Source organism: Pogona vitticeps, chromosome 5, assembly GCF_051106095.1.
Source record: "Pogona vitticeps strain Pit_001003342236 chromosome 5, PviZW2.1, whole genome shotgun sequence".
Classification (NCBI taxonomy): domain Eukaryota; kingdom Metazoa; phylum Chordata; class Lepidosauria; order Squamata; family Agamidae; genus Pogona; species Pogona vitticeps.
In genome coordinates, this window is record NC_135787.1 from 141,181,009 (window position 1) to 141,202,639 (window position 21,631).

Consider the following 21,631-nt stretch of genomic DNA (forward strand, 5'->3'; position numbering starts at 1 on the left):
AGGGCAGTCAACTTCTCAGTGTTACATCAGAGGTATAGATTACCTCTGATAAATATAATAACTAGTCTGCAGGTATCCTGAACATGCTTAGAGAAAGAAAACCCGTACAGTATTATTTTAAATCATAATTAAACCCACTAAAGATGTCTTTTTTTGCACAATTATACAGGTTCAGTCAGACGCAAATCACACCGTCTAATGTAGCTTACTACTAGGATAGTGTGCATAGGCCTGCATCCTGAGTTTCTTCTTATACTGAGAAGTGTTTTTATGACAGAGAAGAGCATATTTTAAACTGAATGTACATCCTACCAACCTAGGTTTTAAAATATTAAGGAAAGGTGGGTGGGGTGGGGGGTAAATGCCGATGAACTTCATGTTTCTTTCCACTAATTGAGTGAATGTGTGAACGGCAGTGACACACAAAAACAGAATAAACCCTATTTTTAATTGAGATGGGAATGAGGACATTTTAGTGGTGGAGAATTATGTTTGTTTATTCATTAGATTTATATCATGCCTTTCCTCCAAGGAGGAAGGCATTGTATCTGTCTTTTCTCTCCCCCCCCCTTATGCTTGCAAGAACTCACATTGAAAGAATGTGACCTGCTCAAGGTCACCCAGCTTCATGATGTATGGAGCACAGGTTGAAATGGAGCACAGAAGAGATGCCTCTACTTCAGTTAGGAAACTCCTGGAATGGTATTATGCTGCTCCCTCTACACTCTACTCCTCTGGATGTGCAACCAAGGAAAGGTAGAAAGTGGTCTGTTCTCTTGCTCCTTTTCCTTGGCCACTTCGGTGAAGATAACTGAGCATAGCCATGAAAAAGGCAGTCACCTCATTCATTTCCTTGCTCTCTACCATGATTTCCAACTCAGGATAGTTACCTGGTAGAAATTCAGTCCAGAGAACTTCGTCTTCTTTTCTCTACCAGCAAGAGGCAAGGGTGAGACAGAGGAAGCAGTGGTAGGTGCCGCCACATCCCTCATCCTTCCTATCATCAGACATCTATATTCTCTCTCTGGAAAGCTCGCTTGCACATCTTTTTTGTTGGGGAGGGATGTCACTTCTGTTCCACAGGGTGTCACAGCCCATATGGCAGCTCAAGTGATCCTGCCCACCTGCCTTCTCATTATTTCTCTCTTGACAGTGTGTAGGCACATGGGGACTGATTCCTATCAACACCCATACCACATTTAGGAACAGAGACTATTGTCTCAGGAGGAAGATGCTAAGGGACTTTTTGGGTTCTTCTCAGGTGGTCCCCTCTGCCACATGATCTGTCCCACGCTGCATAATTTTAACCTGCTGCAGGCATGAGGTAGCAATCTGCCCACTAGTATGCAGGCAAGATTCAACTGCCAGTGCACTCAGCTTGTGCAGAGGTGCCATCTTGTCCTTTGCCTCAGGGGGCAACACGTCTTGGGCCTCACCCGCCCCAGTCTCCCCACACACACTGTGAACGAGAGCGTACAATAGCTGGTATTTCCAGGACCAGCTCAATCATGCTACACCGCTGAGAAGAGATTGAGATTGAGATGAGCAGCATCTGCTGATCACCTGCTTTTCCACCGAAATAAACGCAGCAGCAACGTTTATCACAGCTTCTGAGAATGGGCGTTTAACTAAGCGTAGCCCAGATCAGGCTGGCGGCGACTGTTTTGCGAAGGTTCTGTTTTTCCACTTCCTCCTCCGTGTCCTTGCCAGGCTCCTCCGCGTTTGTCCCCTTCTTTCGCCTCGGAGGCAAAGGCAGCCGGGCTCGGAGACGTAGCTTGCCGGCAGGCGCCTCCCCATCGTCCCCCCCCTCCCAAGTCCCCGCAGAAACGCGCCACAGCAGCTTCCGCCCGACTGCGCGGAGGCGGCTGGAGATGCCGCTCGAACTCCCGGATGCCCTTGACACCAATCCGCGCGAGCAGCACCAGCGGGCCAGAATAGGGCGCCTCCGCCAGAATCATTTTGCCTCAGGCGGCCGCGCCAAAAAGGCCGGCGTCCTCGTGCAGGCGCCGCCGCCGCCTTCTCCTCCGCCTTTCTCTCCCCCCCCCGCGCCTGCTGCAGGCCACGTCATGGGAAATAAATAAATAATCCCATTCACCCAGTGACAGGAGCAGAAACCGGCGGCGGCGGGGCAAGAGAAGCAGCCCATGCAACCGTAAGGTAGAGAGAAAAAGAGACCAAGCCAGGTAACGTAAAACGGACCCATGCAGTGTCTTTTTTTTTTTCATTTTTATTTTCTTCAATTGGCGCATCCAGGGAAGGGCGTCCGGGTTTGAGGCGAGAACCGGGGTGCTCGGAAGGCGAGCAGGGAAGCCTCCCGACTCGTTCGGTCTCGCTGCTGCTGCTCGCCTTGCCCATTGTCTGCTGCTTCGTGTTTCATGTTACCTGCTGCTTCTCCCACCGCCCGCCGCCGCCTTTGGAGTGCCTGGTGCTCTGTGTAGGAATGATGTAGCGAGGCGCCTCAGCCCTCCACGCCCCGGGCACGTAACGCCGAGAAGAGCGTCCTGTCCCTGGCCCCCTCTGGTTGGAGCGCCCGGGTTTGGATGAGGGACCCAACGACTTGGTTCCCCATGTGGTGGCTTCGCACACAAGAGAAGGGGGTGGGTGGTTTGGTGGCTCTCCGTCTGGGCTTTTATGTGTGAGAGAGGGAAGCGAGGGGCTCCCAACTAACCCCTCCGACACACACCCACAACAATACCAAACAGCTGACGCCGTCACGATATTATTATAATGCACAAACACAGCAACGATGAAACATGCCCCGTTTTCCCATGCCTTTGAAGGACGGCGAGCCCGGGCATGACTCGGCCAGGCATCTCTGGCGGCGCACGCCCAGCCGTTGCCCTTTTTCCCCCCTCCGTTGTCGGAGCCATGACCTAGAGGCGCGTCCTCGTGTCTCGTGCGGAAGGGCAGTCCCATTAAGACACACGTGTGTAACATGACAGAAATGGCGAAGCCCAGGCTCTCCCCCACATCCCACAGGAAACCCCCTTCAGAACCCCTGAGGCGTGGAGCGCAACTCGAAATTCTCATCCCACACAATGGCTCCCGCCTTCCAACTGGCGCCTGGTTTCCGACCGCTACCCATCCCCGCCGTTCGAGCCCTCCTTATCCTCGAGGAAACCGAATAGCCACCCGGCTCTTCCGCTTTTCCAGGACAGGCCCTCTTGTTTGTAGCGCCGTTGCTGGGGCTACGTCTTCCCCTCTACCCACACCCGGAGGAGCCATTTTGAAAAGCGGGTGTTCTGAACGGGGTTGTGGTGTGTTGGGCCACTCTTAACGAGGCTGGGCCCTAGGGCGAGGAAGCAGCAGCAGCAGCAGCGCGGGGATGGGTGTGTGTCTGTATGGGGAGAGCGCGGCGCGTCGGCTACGTCGTCGCCTCGGAGCCAATGAGTTCCTCCTGCGCCCTTCGGGCCGCCGCGCTCCTTCGTGCCGCAGTCAGAAGGAGGAGGCAGCGGCGGCATCGCGCGTTGCTGTCTGCTCGTCTCCCTCGCCCCAGCGAAAGTGTGCCTTGGAGGGGGGGCAGGAGGGGGAAGTGAAGCCCGAGGTCAGGCTGTACGCGTTTGTCTGGAGGGGCCGGCAGACAGGCTGGGCTGCTTCCTTCCCTTCAATTCTCCTTCAAATCCCCGAAGGAGAGCAAGGGGTCGGGATGCTGGCGCTCGGTGATGCTCCCATCCAAAAGGGCCGCCCAGCGCCGGTGACGTTGACTTTGCCTGGGGATTCAGGCGTCCCGTTTCCAAGGCCCCACCTCGGCCGCGGCCAATGGGCTGCGCGCGGAGGCGGCGGCAGAATGAAAGGCTCCGAAGGATGGCCGGCGAGGAGGAAAGGCGAGGAAACTTGATCTGCCTGAGGAGGAAAAGAAAGGAGAGGGCTCGGCCGGCTTGCTGCAGCCGGTTGGATCTCGCCGGTGTGTTGGCAGCAACTTGGAGGCCACGTGGAGGGCGGCTTGGCTGCTTGGGGTCGGGGCAAGCCGCCAAAGAGTGACAAGGGCACTCCGGGTTACCCGCCGGTAAATAGCACCGCTTGCTCATCCACAAGGAAATTGGCCCCCGGGCGGTGGTGACAGTTAAGTCAAGGCCACTTGCCAAGAGCGCTCTGGAGCTGTCCAAAGGAGTACAAGGGGAATTGCTGGAAGGAAGGGGCTGCTCTGTGGCAATGTTCTGAGCAGGTGTCACTCCAAGAAACAAGAACAGCAGCAAGGCCGGTGGCACCTTAAAGAGGGACGATTCGTTATGGCAGGCGTGGTGCTAGAGCATAAGATTTATGATTGCCATCCTTCCTGTACTTAAGTGACAGTAAATCTCATTGAGCCCCTGTCTCCTGAGTGGGCATGTGCGGGCTTGAAGTGGGTTTTATCAGAGGCATGAAGGGAGGCTTGACACTGAAAGCAAGGAGCCTCGGGCAAGATCTTAGTTCATGTCAGAAGCAATCTGGAGTGGCAGAATCAGCCCATAGGTCCTGTCCTTGCCCAGGGGGTGCCTGAGTGTGTTCACAGTCCTCACCTTTTTGGATAAGGCTCCTTCCAAACTCCTCTCCCCTCAGCAAGATTACAGCCAGCCTTCTCAAATGTGCACCCCCAGTACCCATCATCCTCAGCCAGAAAGTCAATTTGGTGCAGATTATAGGAGTTGTAGCCAAACATCTGGATGGTGGAAACGTGTGGAAATCCTCATTATGTAGAAATTGGTGAAAAACAAACCTTATCTCACCTACAATATAGATTTTTTTAAAAAAAATGCCTAAGGAGTGACCAAACAAGTATAGCCAGTTCTGTTTCTATTTTACCTTCTTTCCCCAAACTTGTATAGACAGGTTGTTTCTTCAAACATCGCTTTTATAATAACTTCTGATAAGAAAGTGTAAGCACTCTCTAGATCACAAGTGCTGTAGAAAAGGTATTCAGGATAGGAATCTCCCATTGCAAAGTGTAAGTCAGATGTCTCATGTTACAATTGAAACAGGTTAATGCCAAATACTGTCATGGTCTGCAATATGTGGCATTGATGAGAGAACTAGTCTAGATAATCTGGTAATCCACCCAGGGAAGAGCTCAAAGGCATCTCTGCATCTGGAAAGTTTGAAGTTTAGTATCTCCTGTTCAAGAGTCCAGTGTAACAAGAGTGAAAAAGCTCTTGCTATGGGCCCAGAGAGCCTTAGCTAGTCAAGAGTAAACCATACAAGATAGACGGACCAAATAATATGGTATATATAATGAATACAAAGACTAGAGCGGAGCAATACCCAACTGAGTCACTAAGAAGTTACAAGTAAGATGAATTTTCAAGTTCTCTTGACCTCTTCCTCAAACAGATGGTATAAAATTTGGAATAAAGGCCAAGAGTTCATAAATTGGATAAGATGTAATGCCCATGACTCACAAAGCAAAATGGAGTTTAGAGGCCACATGAGGCTGAGGTGAAAAATGTATCAATTTCAGTCTGTCATTCCTCTGCAAAAAAAAAAAAAAAAAGGTCAGCCCCCATCCCCCAAATCTGCCAGTTACCTTGGCAAAGCCATACGAACAACAAAGAAAAGAAAATTTTAATTTAAAAGAAAATTTCTCTAATTTTAATAATACTTGTGTGCCATCAAGTTGACAAGTTGTGATCCTTTCCCAAATTTTCAGGGCACAAAGTACACAGAAGAGTTTACCATTCCCTTTTTCTGGGAGGTGCTCTGGGATTCTGCATCTTGCCCAAAGCTACACAGCTGTCTCTTCACATGGTGGGAAGAGTAAAGACATGGAAATCTCAAACTTTGGTTCCATAGTCAGGTACCCAAACTCATGGAGGTCTCTTTACATCAACAAAATAGGAAGCTCGTATCTCTAAGAGTATTGCAGTGGCTATCATTTGTTTTAGAAGAAAACAAATGTTTTAGATCTAGATTTGCAACAGTAGAACCAGAAATTAAATGCACTTTCATCCATGGCCAAAGTAGCTTTTGGTCCCCACATAATCAGAGAGCAACAAATAGATTTTTCTTGTTTTCTTTTTTATCTAGTTTGGGTAATTTACTGAACAGTTTACTGCTAGGATTGAGTGTCTGTGTGAGGCTGTGCAAGGAATATCGGCATTCTCCTTGCGTAGGCTTTGATTAGCTATGTCAGAAATAGTGTTTGGGGTCTGTTTTTTCTTCCCCTGCACCTCTGCCTTTCCTCCCTTCTTGTTGGTGATGCAGATCCCATTGCCTACTGGCCTTTGACCATAGAAGGGTGCCTGTGGGCATAAACAAAATATTCTTTGTAGCATGTCCCCAAAGTTGATAATTGTGAAGCCACCACCAACTCAAAGTCATGGCAATTCATGTTTTCCCCATGGGGGTTTTCACAAGGAATTAGGAGCACACAAGTGCTATCACCACTCAGACAAAGAGTGAGGCAGAATGCCACCAAAAGAATACTAGGTGGTTTGGGCACCTATCAGTACGCCTTTATTCAGGAATGAACCAGGTCAAGGACATGAGTGCATATAACTAGCTAGGAAAAGATTGAGGCCTCTGGTCTTTCCCAAAGCAATCATGATGGCAGCACTGGGTCACTTGTGACACATAACAGCCAATCATATGGTCATGTGGGCTGGTAATCACTCCTTGTTCAAGCTTTCTCACTCATTCTTTTTGATGTTCATTAACGTATGACCCAGTTCTTTGAGGTGGGGCTTTGATTTTTCTTGGTTATTACTGTGTTAAAAATAATTTGGGAGGGGAGGACTGTTGCACACCTCAATATAAATTATGCTTCATCCACAAATAATCTCAAAGGTGTATAAACCAGGCATGCAAATCATCACTTTTTTCATGTTCATGGGTGGAAACAAAATTGTTCAGAAGTTTTCTCCTTGTGAATAAAATTGTGAGAAGTTTTGCTCATTTAGAGACTTTTTGACACAAATATGTGGTGTGTGGGGCATCCTTGGAAGAATGAGAAAAGATGGTACCAATGGAGCTCCACATTCTCCACAAGCACCTGGCCACCGTCCTCTTCTTTTCCACTCAGTGTGCATGTGCAGGAAAAGCCTGGAAGCTCACGAGCCCCCTTGGGAATAGGAAAAAGCCAGGCAATCCCTCTCTTGCAGGTGGTGGGTTTGGGGGTGGCACCATTGCTTGCGTTCCTCCTTATGGGCATGAAAGAACTTCCCGAAAGGTCCCACCTACAGAATGGAGGAGTGTTCTTCAGCCCCACCACTAAGGGATCAGTCACAGTTTTTGAGGGGGACGGAGTGCTTATGTTAAGTCATTTCCTGATTGCCTCATTTATTTGTTTCAGTGAGTAGAGTCTTCTCTGCTCAGTCCCGCTCTTTTTTGGAATGAGTGCCTGGGCGAGAAGCTGGATATTTGCCGTGGAGCAGTGGAAGGGACAAAAAAGAATACCCTCCTGCTTGCCACTCCTGTTCCCCGCAGCCCGGCTCGTGTTCCCGCAGCCTGTTGCTGGCTCGCAGACTGGAGGTTGGGGACCCCTGCCATAGAGGAATGTATGCATAAAGATTACTAAGGTTTATCTATAAATATGAGGTTAATTTACCCCATTACGTAGTTGAACTGCTATCAACCTGATTTGTCCATTACCTTTGCCTTTGTCCCAGTCTTGTGCCATTGTTGTTATGACACATGTCCTCTAATTTTACATTGATTTCACGTAATTTGGAATAATCCTAAATAGAGATGGGCACGAACTGCTGGTTCAGTGGTTGGTGCTGGTTCATTTATCACCTGGACAGGTGTTCAGTGCTTCAAAGCCCCACCTCCTGTGGTGGGCACCCACTTAGAAGCAATGGGCTGGCTTCCCTGCCCTACTGCCTCAGGTGCCTCTGAGTGGATGCCCACTAGTGGAGGTGGGGATTTGAAGCACCAAACACCTGTTCAGGTGATAAATGAACCAGCACAAACTGCTGAACTGGTGGTTCATGACCATCTCTAGTCCTGAAGAAACAATGAATTCTTCAACATTTGAATCTTGCCCTACATTGTCATCTTGAGCACAGTATTTATAGTTAGCGACCAAAGGTTGCACCCATCAATAATCTTTTACTGGTGCACTTGGGCTTATAGACCAATGGTGTATAAACACAGGTTTTACTTCTAGTAAGCACACAGGAAACTGAGCTTTAGCAGGGTTGACAAATATGGAAAATTGCCCAAGGGATAAACAAAAAATAAAAGGAAGAAGCGTGGGTGGCACTTGTTGGTTTTACTAGTTTTGATTATGTTCATATGACTGTGAGTTTGCGTTATGGAAGCAAAAAGTGTGTTGCAAAATATGAAACGGTTGGCATAATTGATACCAAATCATGTGTGATGTTAGTCTCTCATGCAGCTTCAAAGAGAGCAAATTTTGCCGACTATAAGCAAATTTTGGAAAAAGTACTGTTTCTAGAATCGCCAAACTATCACTAGCTTTGGCTAGTGGACAGGTTGGTTGAGAGATTTCACCACCAGCATCATGAAACTGCAGAGCTGGAAAGGAATCAATGGATCACCAAGTCCAGCCCCTGTCAGGGAGGCACAGTGGGGAATTGAACTCCCAAACTTGGGCTGCACAACAGATGTCCAAACCACTGAGCTGTCCAAAAACATACCTTTTCCAAACTCAAGTCACAAGGAACCCTGTTACATGATAGCGATAAAGGACTGTTACATGCTTTGTGTACAGTCGTACCAATTTTTGTGAAAATGATATGGAGGGATGTATGTGTGGGAAGGCAAGCTAGTCACTATGTCTATCAACTAATAATGTTATTTGCAAGTCTTTTTGAAGTCTTGCACATCACCTTCAAACTTTTCAGAACATTAGCCTTACTTACACTCTGAATACTGGAGGGCTATAAATGGTAGAGGGATAGACAGAACTTGATAATGTTACATTTTGAACTACCAGATTAGATTCTCCAGCCAACATGGAGAAGAGGTGTTGGGGCCATGCATGCTGGGCCTGCCCTCTCAGCAAGTCATGACATCTTGCACTGATCAGAGAGGTCTGAAGGGGCATTCTATTCACACCTACTTGAATGTTAGGTTGAACTTTGCTCATGAGAGGGGACCCTGTTTTATCAACTTTTCATCATGATTGGCAACTCTGTTTTTATCTTTTATCACTGGAGACTGAGGGAGAGAGAACTATGAGAATACAGTATGTGGGGTGTTGATAGTGTGGATGACTCTCTTTCTCAGGCTCTCTATGGCCCTGTTTCTCTGTTTGTCTCACCTGAAAAGGGCTTTGGATGAATTCATTTTCACGCTGTTGCGTTTTTCTTTTTTTGTTTCCTTTGTTACTTCTGACCCTGGCTGATAAGCTTTTTGGAGTACAGACATTCCCAGAAGTCATAAAATCTTTAGAAGTTTACTCAGGGCTCAGCAAATACGCAAACAGCATTTATGTGGAGAGTTACGCCTGTGTATGTGTAGATATTGGAGGCTAGTTTTCTAACCTCTTCCCTTGTCTCTCTGCCTGCTGTCTCTTTCTATTCTCTTTTGTCCTCTTTTTTTCTCTTTCTGCTTGTCTCCAGTTCTGGTTGTGAGATTTGTGTGTGATTTTTTAATATATATCTTGTGGGAAATACAGTGTGGTGCCCTATCTGCTCCTTAGGCATGCTTCTGTCAACTCAAAGGCTAAATATTAAATGCCAAATATGGTTACATTAATATAGCTGTCTCTCATAGCCCTAGAGTGTTTAGGACAGAAGAAGTCTACTATGCAAAAACCTGAATTCATTGGGGGCAGGCACTCTAACAGTAAGCTACTAAATCTTTAGCTGAAAAACCAAGACAAGGGCCATGTGTGTATTTACAGATAAACCAGTTAAGTTCCACTCCAGAAAGTTTTGGCAGAGTGGGGAATGAATCATTGCTTTCTGGCAAACCTCCAGGGTGAATGGTGTCATCTGGAACAGATTTAGCGACTCATGGTAGGTACACACCGATAGGACTAGCGTATTGCTTGGGCTCTCTCAGCACGCCAGGGGTCTTGTAATAGATGAAGCAAAGCCAAGCATAAGCTCTGAGCCACTGTGGGCTTTACCTCAACAATTATGAAGCATTTGAAATATGAAGTAGACAACAATTTCACTTTTATGTATTATGCAGAGGCCCCCAGGGCCCTGTTTTGACTGCTTTTGGTGTATCTCTATTCAAGGCCATTGGACCTAATAGAGGGTCTGGAGCAGAAGAAAAGGGCCAGCCCCTGCCCCTAATCCAGAAGGATTTGTGTTCTACACTACCAGTACACATGTTCTTCCCTCGGTTATGGTGTGGCATATGTTTTGTTTTGCTGTACAGGTGTGTTCCATTTTCTCACTCACCTTGTTCATGTTACTCAGCTGCCCTTCCTGAAATCATTTTTTTTACTGAATACATAAACATGTTTCATTTCAATAAAATAAAAAGAGACGAAAAGCATTTTGCAATGAATAGAGAACTCATGAGAAGTTTCCAGATTGTGTGGGTGTGAATGCTCTAGGCATGAAATATGAACTTTCTTCTGAATCTTTGGGTGCATTCAGATTTGCTTAAATTGAGAAACAGGTAGTGCTGTGGCTTAGTCAAGGTTTCATTAGGCTGCAGATAAAAGCCTAAAAGGGTGTGTGTGTTTCATTTCAGGCCTGACTAATGACAGGAGAGAAGGAAGGGGTTTTCAGGGCATGATTCAAGAGTAGCTTGGCCTTCCTAGACATGGGTACAATTAGCTGTGTGATATAATCATTAGGGTGTTAACTGAGGCCTGAGGAAGCCCAGTTTAAAATCCTCACACGACTATGGATCTCTCTGGGCGATTTTATGTCAGTTACCAAATCTCAGCTGCTTCCTTTCTCATAGGATTGTTGTGATCGTAAAATGGGAGAGAACACAGCATGCACATCACGTTGACTTTCTTATGGGAGGCAGAAATGGATATACTGTAATATGATGATGGTGGTTGTAATGATGCCTTCACCAAAGGGACATGGAATAAGTATACACACATCAGGCCCAGTATGCTTCCAATGCGATTGTCAGCAAATGTATCACGAGCAGGGGTGGGGTTTATGAAAGGGCTGTGTGGCCTGAGTGGTGGAAATAAACAACTCCATCCACTGCTGGAGTTCAGAAGATGTCAGTACATGAGACAAGGCTGTAGACAGCTCAGGATCTTGAGAAGTGAGGAGAGCTTCACCTAGCCTTTTGCGGTGAGTTTCTCCATTATGTGGAACATGGAGCGATCTTGTAGAGGAGCCACAGAATATGCTGTGGTTGCTGTGGTTTGTACAATCTGTTATGGTGGTGCTAGGGTTGCATGCTGCCTTGAAATGGTTTGGACAAACATTTGTGTGTTGGATCTGAATTTGTGCTTCTTGTTGGGTTTTGAACGGCAACCACAGTGCAGTGGTAGGGTGGGACTGAGGAAAGCTTCTTATTATTTCTCATATTATAAACCTGATTTAATGCTCTGTTGGAGTGGTTCTAAAAATCTGATAAAGGCTGTGCACCATATTTTGAGAAATTCTGAATTATTGAATTGGCCTACTTCAGAGAAATTTGTGTGAGATCCATATCAAAGTGGAATGGGCAGATTTGTTTTTGGAGCAAAGCAAAGCAGATTTACAGAACATTTCATGTCCTCAGCAAAAATCAATCTGGATAGGGCACAAATATTTCAGCCTTTGTCTTTTTCTGTTTCCTTCTGGGAAAAAAGAGGAATCTTTAAAGGTATCCAATGCACATACCACTAAAGCTAGCTGTAATAAAGTTAGCAGGTTCACTGCTGTCTTTAGGAGCTCATATTTATTTATTTATTTATTTTAAAATATTTTTATCCTGCCTCTCTCCTTAAAAAAGACCCAAGATGGCTTACATCATTAAAAGATAACATTTAAAAGCAACATTTAAAAGTAAGTACACAAATATTTAAAAATAATTAAATAAGTATTGCATTAAAAAACCAAATAAAATAAATACTAATACTGTACTTATTTAAACAGAATACAATAATTCATTAAAAAACCCTCTCAGACCATCAGCCATTAATGAAAAACCTGCCTGAAGAGAAAGATCTTTGCCTGCTTGTGGAAGGACACCAAAGATGGGGCCATCCTGGTGTCCCATGGGAGGGAATCCCAGAGTCTGGGAACAGCACCAGAGAAGGCCTTCTCCCATGTCTCCACCAAGCACACCTGTGAGGGTGGTGGGACCAAGAGAAACATGTTCACACATTTTATGTACACCAGTGCATCAGTAGAAAAACAAACAGAAAAGCTTATAGCATATGTAAGTTAATTGGAGGGTTAAAATGGATCTGGATTCAGCACACAGTTAGATTCAGATAGAGCACAGATCATTCCAAACTGAACAAGCATGCATTCTAAAGTCCAAAATTCACCTCTAAATAACAGTGGGAAACCTATGCACAGCCCTAATCCTGATCATCAGCTACTAAGAGAAGACTTTGCATGGAAAAGAAAACGAATGCACAGAAATGTTGTGAACAGGGAAACCCTAGGATCTGGAATTACATGTCCAAGATGTGCTGACTTAATGGCAGCATGAAAGGATGGTACTGCATTGTATGGAAATCTTCAGCTTGTACACACTGGTAGGGGGGTATGTCCAATTGAATTCATGTGACATATTCCTAGGTAAGTATACATAGGATTGCAGCCATGGGATAAAAGCATTAGAGGGAAGTTTTGTTTCTATCCTCTTCAGGGACAGTCAGTGTATGTGGCCATTTTTTCTTTCTTTGCAGAAAAGTATCTCTGCCCTAGAAGTACTGTTCTCTTCTTAACAGTTTTGTTGGTGAAAATGGGTCTCCTGTCATGTCCTGATAAAGAGCAGCGGGAAATGGATGGATACAACCATGCAGAATGAAGCTTCAGTATATGAAGATAAAAATCTCTATTCTTCTGTTAGCATAGATCCCAAATTTATTTCTAGTGTCTGTTCAGTAACTATTCAGTGACTGGTTAGAAGCGCCTTTAATATCAATTGCAAGCACATAGTCAACAATGAAAGCTTCAAATGCCTCATGTGAGCAGCACACATGGTGTTCCAGGATATCTGTTTATAGATCTTAAAGAAAAGAAAAAGATACAGTTTTCAACATATTCATCACTACTAATTGTCTCTTTTTGTTACATAAAGGCTTGCAGGCGAGAATAAGGCATACTTCCGTGTAGTCATTTTTAGAACATTTATTTGAAAGCCCGAAGGAAATAGACATCAATTTTTTTACATTTCAGTAATTATGGTTAAATTGTACAAATTTTGATTGTACAAATTATTGATTGTGTTGTATACCCAGTGTGGTGTAGTGGATAGAGTGACAGATTAGCTCTCCGGAGACTATGTTTGAATCTCCACTCAGCTATGGAAACTGTCTGGGGGAATGGAACTGATAAAACCACTCCTTAAGTATCTGACTTACCTTGAAAACCTAATAGGGCTGATACAAGTCAGTTCCAGCTTGACGGCATACAACAGCAACAAATAATTGTGTTAGAGAATGGTAAAATCTGCATCCAGCTCTGCAAAAAGTCAAAGGCAGGAACGGGTTACTTGCCAGATGTCCTACCCATGATCTGCATTGTAGTACAAGAACTTGTGAAAAACCACTAGTTGACCACCTCTGGTCTAATGTAGGTTATAATATAGACTTCTCCAGTAGACCAATAGATATGCCTAAAGGAAGGCAGATGTATTATTCTGAAATTGTTGGATGATTCCTGCCCATTTAGCCCATGAACTTGGCTTAAAGCTAGAACATTATATTTTCATCTCTAAGATCTGATTAAGATCTTTGATAGTACTCATAACCATGTAAGTCTTCTTTCTTGAAAAACATTAATGCTGGTAAAGAACGTGTTGAAAATATTAGGTTTTCTTTTCTCCTTTCCACCAAAACAAAATAACAACAAAAATGGGGTGAATTGAATCCTTTGTGTTGCTATCGCTGACTTATCTGTTAACCTTTCAGGTCAATACATCCAACCAATTGTTTCTGCAGCTTAGACAAAAATCATTCTTAATAAGGACTTTCTTTCTGTGCAAACTCTTTCTTATTTATCTAGTAAAAAAAAGCTGCCTTAGGTACTAGCCGAATATGTGTTTCTGACCTTTTCTTATTACTGCCTTACAAGAAGGGTCACCCGTGCTGGATACTGCTCTTTGGGAATGGAGTTGCAGGGCTTGAATGTATCTGAACTTCATTTAGTGTAAAATTCAGTGCACTTGGGCATATCTAAGAAATTGTTCTTTGCTACCTACTGTAATTTGAAATACTGAGACAGCAGAAAAGACAAAATGTGTTGAATCAGCGATCTTAATGACAGAGCATTGTAGCGAATGATGCAGATCTTGGAAACATTATTATTATTATTATTATTATTATTATTATTATTATTATTATTATTATTATTATTATTATTATTATTATTATTATTATTATTATTATTATTATTATTATTATTATTATTACTGCTGCTGCTGCTGCTGCTGCTGCTGCTGCTGCTGCTGCTGCTACTACTACTACTACTACTACTACTACTACTACTACAGCTTCCAGAATTCAACAGCCAGAACAGCAAGTTTCCAGGGTGGCTGAGGTGTTTTGGAAGTTGTAGACCAAATAAAGTAATAGTCCACACTTCGTAGTTCTCAGTAGCTTACTGAATGTTGCTTCTCACTTCATGTGCAGCTGTTGAAAAGAGAGAAATCTGGATGTCACGATGTTAGTCTTTGTGCATCTTTGTGAACTGTCTAAATTCTAAAGGAAATCAACCCTGAGTGCTCACTGGAAGGACAGATCCTGAAGCTGAGGCTCCAGTACTTTGGCCATCTGATGAGAAGAGAAGACTCCTTGGAAAAAACCTTGATGTTAGGAAAGTGTGAAGGCAAGAGGAGAAGGGGACGACAGAGGATGAGATGGCTGGACAGTGTCTGCGAAGCAACCAACATGAAATTGACACAACTACGGGAGGCAGTGGAAGATAAGAGGGCCTGGCATGCTCTGGTCCATGGGGTCACGAAGAGTCGGACACGACTAAACGACTAGACGATGATCCAAGCTACCTGTTATGTATGAGTTCGTTCACAGTGAATTGAATGGGTATGCTTCACCAGAATGTGCAAGCTTCAATTTGGGGGTTAGCATTCTGTAATTTGAAAAATAAATAATGTAATCATAAAGGAGTCATAAATTATTGCTATAATAATGAAAGTTGGAATTGCGTAACTGAAGACTTTATGGGGATATTTCATTATAATGACAGCCATGGACTAAATTCTTTGGAGGAATAAATTGTTAGATTATTTCCTTGTTTGTCCTGCTTATATTATCAGGACCTTTGAGAGGAATTTTATCAGGGATGCAAAGTTTCTTTTGGGCCCTCTACTTCTCCATTTTCTGTATTTTTAAGGCCTATGGCTCTTATAATCTCTTGGAATTTATCCCTCCATGATAAATATAAATGAAATAAAAGAGAATCAGAGATGAGGAAGCATATTTGATTTGAACATCTTTGTTTAAGCTACATTACAGATAACGAATAAGAATTCACATTGAAACATCCTTTTATATTGCAATGCAGATCAGATCATCAGAAGATATAAACATTAGTTTTAGAAAAGATGGGTAAACTTACTTTGACAAGAGCTTTCCTGACCTTTTTTTGTGAAAAGTTTCAAATCACGACATAAAAAGTAAGTGTTTTGGTGATGTTTGATTCAATACTTGGCCTGGCCAAATCCAGAATACGTTGCTGAGACATTGTAGTCCTTAAACAATTCTTCATTAGCATAAGTTTGCTAAATGACCTGTCTCCAAAATACAGTTTTATGTACTGAGCGCAAATGTTACATTTCTTTTCCAAAATCATCACCATTAAGTTCAGGAGGATATTGCTCTGATAACAATAAAGCTTTTCTCTCCATGTCGCTTTTGGACATGGTGAGGTATTTCCACAAGAAATCAATTTTTTCTGCCAACTGCCTAAAAGCATTGAAATGGACTATTAATCCTGCTATAACATTGTTTACTAAAACATAAAACACATACCTAAAAGCAAAAAGCAAATCGTGCTGCTTACAAGTTAAGTATGCAAGCTACACATTGCCCCTCCCCCAGTGAGCTGGGTACTCATTTTACTGACCTCGGAAGGTTAGAAGGCTGAGTCAACCTTGAGCCGGCTACCTGGGATTGAACCCCAGGTCATGAGCACAGTTTTGGCTGCAGTACAGCAGTTTAACCACTGTGCCACAAGGCTCTTCAGAGTAAGCCTCTTCTGGAGTTTCACTTGTGTCATTCGTTTCTTCCAAGTCATGATGTGGCCTTACCGTCTTGCACCTAACTCCATCACATCGCCAGAAGAGTTTTATTTCTATATTTAGGTTTGATGCAACCAATTTGGTTTCATTCCACATGGATTTGCAGTTGTTTCAAAGTTTTGTCAGAGTTTCTGTGTTTTCTACCTCAACTTCAGCATGGCATCTTAGCTTGGATGACTTTGTTGCAAATATCTATGCCAGCTAATATTTTGTACCACACGGCTGACAGTAACACACAGGTAAAAGATGTCATATATAAAGAAAACTCCATGGACCTAATTTATTGTTTGGACCATAAAATCTAGTTCTAGGGAGTCTAGAAATTAGTAATTCACACCAATTAGGACTGGAACTGAGCAGGTAGTACACTGTTTGAACTGTTCCGATAAAGGTTATTGCTTCAGGTGTGTATTCTGCAGCATCACTTTCGCATAAGTTGAGTGTGTGACAACCACAACGTGAAAAAATTGCTCTTGAGCACTGTTCTAGTATTTTTGCTTGTGTGCCTTTATATTTTCCAGCCATATTTGCCCCATTATTGTAGACTTGTTTTCTACAATCACTGAGAGGAATAGCATGTTCTTTCAATATATCAGTTATCAATTTCTTCCACTCTTTTATTGCTACAATCTGCAAACTTGAGAAATCTTTCTTGAATCTCATAATTAAAAAAAATATGTATCTCAAAATAAATGTTGTTTGTTCATTATGGGAAGAATCTGGTGTGGAATCTACTGTGACTGCAAAGTACTTTGCAGATTGACTCTAAAAACAAAATGTGCTCTTTTACAAGATTTGAGCATTCTGCAATAATTTCGTTTTGTGAGGCAGGGGACAGATAACGAACTTGAAGCTGCTCACTCCTTTTCTGTGACTCATCTACACTTACCACATGTTCGTGAAGGATGGGGTCCCACTTGGAGAGCAGTTCAATGAGTCCAAAAAAGTTTCCATTGTTTGAATCACCAATTTAGTTGGATGAGCCAGTAAATGCTAGACTATGTTCTCCCAAGAAGAGTACAACATTGATGATGCACTTAAAAAAGTTGTACCATTTCACAGCTTCTGTATTGATTGATGCTTCTAAGATGATGTCAACTCCTGCCCCAGACAGCAAACGTCTTTCCAGTTCTCACCAAGCTAGGTAATATTCTCTGTGACTACTGCCTTTTTCATATTTTGGGATCCTGTGGGAGAGTTTCTGCCACTTCCCATTAGAATCCCAGTCTTCAGCAGATAGACTTAGATGTATTGACTGTCTTGTACCAAAATAATCTACATGGAAAGCAATATAAAGCTTGTTTCTGTTGACTCCAGACAAGCCAGTCTCTTACATGTAGCTCTCCATTAGTGCTTTGAAATTTCAGTATGCTTTCTGGGACGTGGTGGCGCTGTGGGCTAAACCGCAGAAGCCTGTGCTGCAGGGTCAGAAGACCAAGCAGTCGTAAGATCGAATCCACGTGACGGAGTGAGCTCCCGTCACTTGTCCCAGCTCCCGCCAACCTAGCGGTTCGAAAGCATGCAAATGTGAGTAGATAAATAGGGACCACCTCGGTGGGAAGGTAACAGCGTTCCGTGTCTAAGTCACACTGGCCATGTGACAACGGAAGATTGTCTTCGGACAAAACGCTTGCTCTATGGCTTGGAAACGGGGATGAGCACCGCCCCTAGAGTCGAACACGACTGGACAAAAATTGTCAAGGGGAACCTTTACCTTTACCTTTACCTTTCTGGGAAAACTTGATTGCAGGTATCCTTTGGGAATGTTTTAGGCAGAGAGATGTGACCATTTGTAACATACTTTTCTATTTCTTTTTGAGATGGAAACTTAGTTGTGTTATATCTAATGTCAAGGCCTACATTATGATTACTCCTCTTATCTTCCAGATTCACTTTCACATATGTCTGTATGTCTGTTTCTTTCTGTTTTCCATTTCCATTTTCTGCAACTGCTCCTTCATCAAAATATTGTGCATGATTACCCGAATCAACTGCTCCTTGTTTGGGGATTAGGTTTCCAACAGTTTCTTCTTGCTCCAATTCTATAGGTGAGTTCAATGACACACAAAAAAAATTGAGGGTGCGCCAATCCAAATTGAAAGAGTGTTTGTTGACCCGTCTTTTCATTTTTTTCTTCTTTCTTATCATTTTTTTCCGGGCTCCTGATTTGTGAGAATACATTTTGGAGAGGTGATTTATAATTCATACTTTTTATATTCTGAAGAAAGAGTTTAAAAAGACAATAAGACAAAAAATAGTATATATTAAGAAATTTGTAGCAGTGGAAGTAGTGGTTAAATTACACTGATGCAGTGATGCTATGATGAAAGTATTAATTACAACCAGTGGCAGCTCTAGGGATAGTGCAGGTTAATTCTCCCCCTCCTTTCCTGGCCTAATGCCCTGAGAAAAAAGAAGGCCAGGGAAGAGATGAATTAATACATCTGTGACGAATGCCCATGTCAGTCCTGTCACTCATAGCTGGAGCTCATTTCCATGAGCCTATGAGAGGACTGGAGGGGCGGGATCATTCAGTCAGTTAGTCAGTGAGTTAGAGAAAGGGAGTGTGAGGTGTAAAGGAGAGAGGTTGAAGAGCAAAGAGAAATAGAGAAATAGAGAGAACTGATATTAATAAAGATAAGCTGGTTAAAGTGAATAAATAAAGCAAATGGTGATTGAGTGTGTAATAAAATATATGAGGTTTCAATGATTTTGATTCTATGCAATGATTAAAGAGCTTATGTGATTCAGATTCAACCTAATATCTTTTAATAAACAAGTTTTGTTTATTAAAGTCTTTTACAGTGTGGATAGGGGAAATCCACTGGTGGCAGTGAAGGAAAGAGAGAACGTCACCAGAGTGAACCCTTGGTTTGGGGAAAACAAGCAGGGGACACTGGGTGAACATCACAACCTCCTTCTTCCAAAGTGAGGCCAGCAGAACATGGTTGGAGAGGAAAGGCCTGGGAAAGGCCCTATAGCCTAAATCGGACTCCTACAAAATAGCACTCATCTTTAAGGACTAATAACTTTATTCCAGGGTCCAGCATAAGCTTTAATAGGCAAGGCAATATCCACTCCTTCAGATGCAACAAGGTGGCTATCAATAATGACCCAAAGGGGCAACACCGACTGGCCTCTTGCCCTTCTAGAGCCAGTGGTAGTAGCCTTTTCTCTTTGCCTCCAGACTTCTGTTTGTTATTTTTCTGGCTGAGCCATTTCTTTAATATCTGGAGTCCTCCAAACAAACTTTTCTTCACACCTCTTCAGCAGGCTGGACTCCACCAACACTCTCTTGCTTTCTCAGACCTCCTAGTCAGCTGCTTCTATCTTCTCAGAGGAGGGTGACAAGAATGATCAGGGGGCTGGAAACTAAGCCTTATGAGGAAAGGCTGAAAGAATTGGACGTGTTTAGCCTTGAGAAAAGAAGACAGAGGTATGATATGATAGCACATATAAATATTTGAAAGGCTGTCATACAGAGGAGGGGCAAGATCTGTTCTTGATCAATCCAGAGTGCAGGACACACAACATTGGGCTCAAGTTAAAGGAAGCCAGATTTTGGTTGAATATCAGGAAAAACGTCCTAACTGTTATTTATTTATTTTATTTATTTATTAAATCTATACCCCGCCCCTCTAGACAATGTCTACTGTTAGAGCAGTATGACAATGGAACCAGTTACCTCTGGAGTTGGTGAGTGCTCCAACACTGGAGGGATTCAAGAAAAACTTAGATAATCACCTGGCAGATATGCTTTGATTGTATTCCAATTTCACTTTTCTATGATTCTATGAAAAAAATGAGGTACGTGAACACTCTCATATCTTGCCCCCGCTGCCCCCCCCCGGAACAACTGCTGATTGCACCTCTACATTTCCCAACTCTACATAAAATTATGGATCATAATTTCTATGTGTTATGATATATAAAACTATGTAGGCTTACACAAAATGTGAATGCTAGTCTTAATCGCACAATATATACAAACGGTTTCTGAGATTCCAGGAAATTTCCCACTCTCCTCTCTTGGCTCCTGGGCCATCTTTCTGATCCTGGGCCCAGGTTTGATATACCCCCTGCACTCCCCTGTCATGGGCCCTGCATATTTCAAGTTTTTAAATCCATTACTTACAACCCAGAGTCATATGATACAAATTTACCTTATATTGTAGTCTCAAAGGATTTCATGGCCAGGATCCAATGGTTGTTGTAGTTTTTTTTTTTTAAGAAAACCCTCCAGAACACAGCCAAACAGCCAAAAAAAACCCTAAAACAACCATTACCTTATATTGTTGCGGGTTTCTAATATTAGCAAGAATGAGAAGAACTAACCAAATGATTTATGGCTTATTGATACTTTTTAATCTTTTGTGATAAATTGGTATATACAGTATAGTATATTGGTAATAGTGAAACACTTTAGCTGGAGTCAGACATTTCTGTAGCTTGTTACAGTGTAATTTATGAATTATTTGGTCACAATTTAGGAAGATCTACAAAATTCATGTGTGAAAGAAAATGACAGATTTACCCATCTCTAGTAATATTAATCTGTCTATCACAGATTTATTGCAGGATGGGAAAGGCAACATTGATATGGTCAGTTGAAAGGGGGACTGAGGAATAGGGATGCAGCCTGTGATGGATAAGGTTACACTCCCCCTGTAAACATGGGTGTGCAGCTTGGGGGTACTCCTGGATTCAACTCTGAGCCTGAAGGCCAGGAGTGCTTTTTGTACAATGGAAACTAATGTGCCAACTGTGCCCGTCTCTTGAGAGATCTGATCTGGCCATGGTGACACATGTCCTAGTTACATCTTGGCTGGCTTACTGTACTGTACTCTACATGAGGCTGCCTTTGGAAAGTGTTCTGAAAGTGTTTTTGGACCTTTGACTGGTACAAAAAACTGCAGCCAGATTTTTAACTGGGGCTTGTTACAGGGAACAGATAATTTCCTTGTTACAGCAGCTCCACTGGTTGCCAATCCATTCTTGGGCACAATTCAAAGTGCTGGTTTTACTCTATAAGGCCCTACATGATTTGGGTTCAAGCTATCTAAAAGAGTGTATCTTCCTCTATGAGGCTGCCCAGGCATTAAGATCATCAAGGGAGACCTTTGTCTTGGTCCCACTACTTTCATAGGTGTTATTGGTGGGGCACAGGGAGAGGGTCTTCTCTGTTGCTGCTGCCAGCCTCTGGAACTCCCTCCCATGGGAAGCCAGGCTGGCTTCATCTTTACTGGCCTCCCACAAGCAGGCAAAGATCTTTCTCTTTAGGTAGGCTTTCTCTTAGTTACTGACTATCCAAGGGTTTTATTTTTTTTAATGAATTGTTGTGTTT

The 21,631-nt window shown here is 43.3% G+C and overlaps 1 protein-coding gene across 2 annotated transcripts in view; it reads left to right on the plus strand.

The window, feature by feature from the left end:
- The first annotated feature begins 2,015 nt into the window (after window positions 1-2,015).
- SLC16A7 (solute carrier family 16 member 7) overlaps window positions 2,016-21,631 on the plus strand; it is a 126,852-nt gene continuing 107,236 nt past the window's right edge. The window contains exon 1 of one of the 2 annotated variants that reach the window (XM_020795529.3): window positions 2,016-2,183. The gene's annotated coding sequence lies outside the window, so the exon portion shown is untranslated. Of the gene's footprint in view, window positions 2,184-11,046; window positions 11,157-21,631 lie in introns of those variants that run through there. The other variant, XM_078376886.1, reaches the window with a different exon arrangement.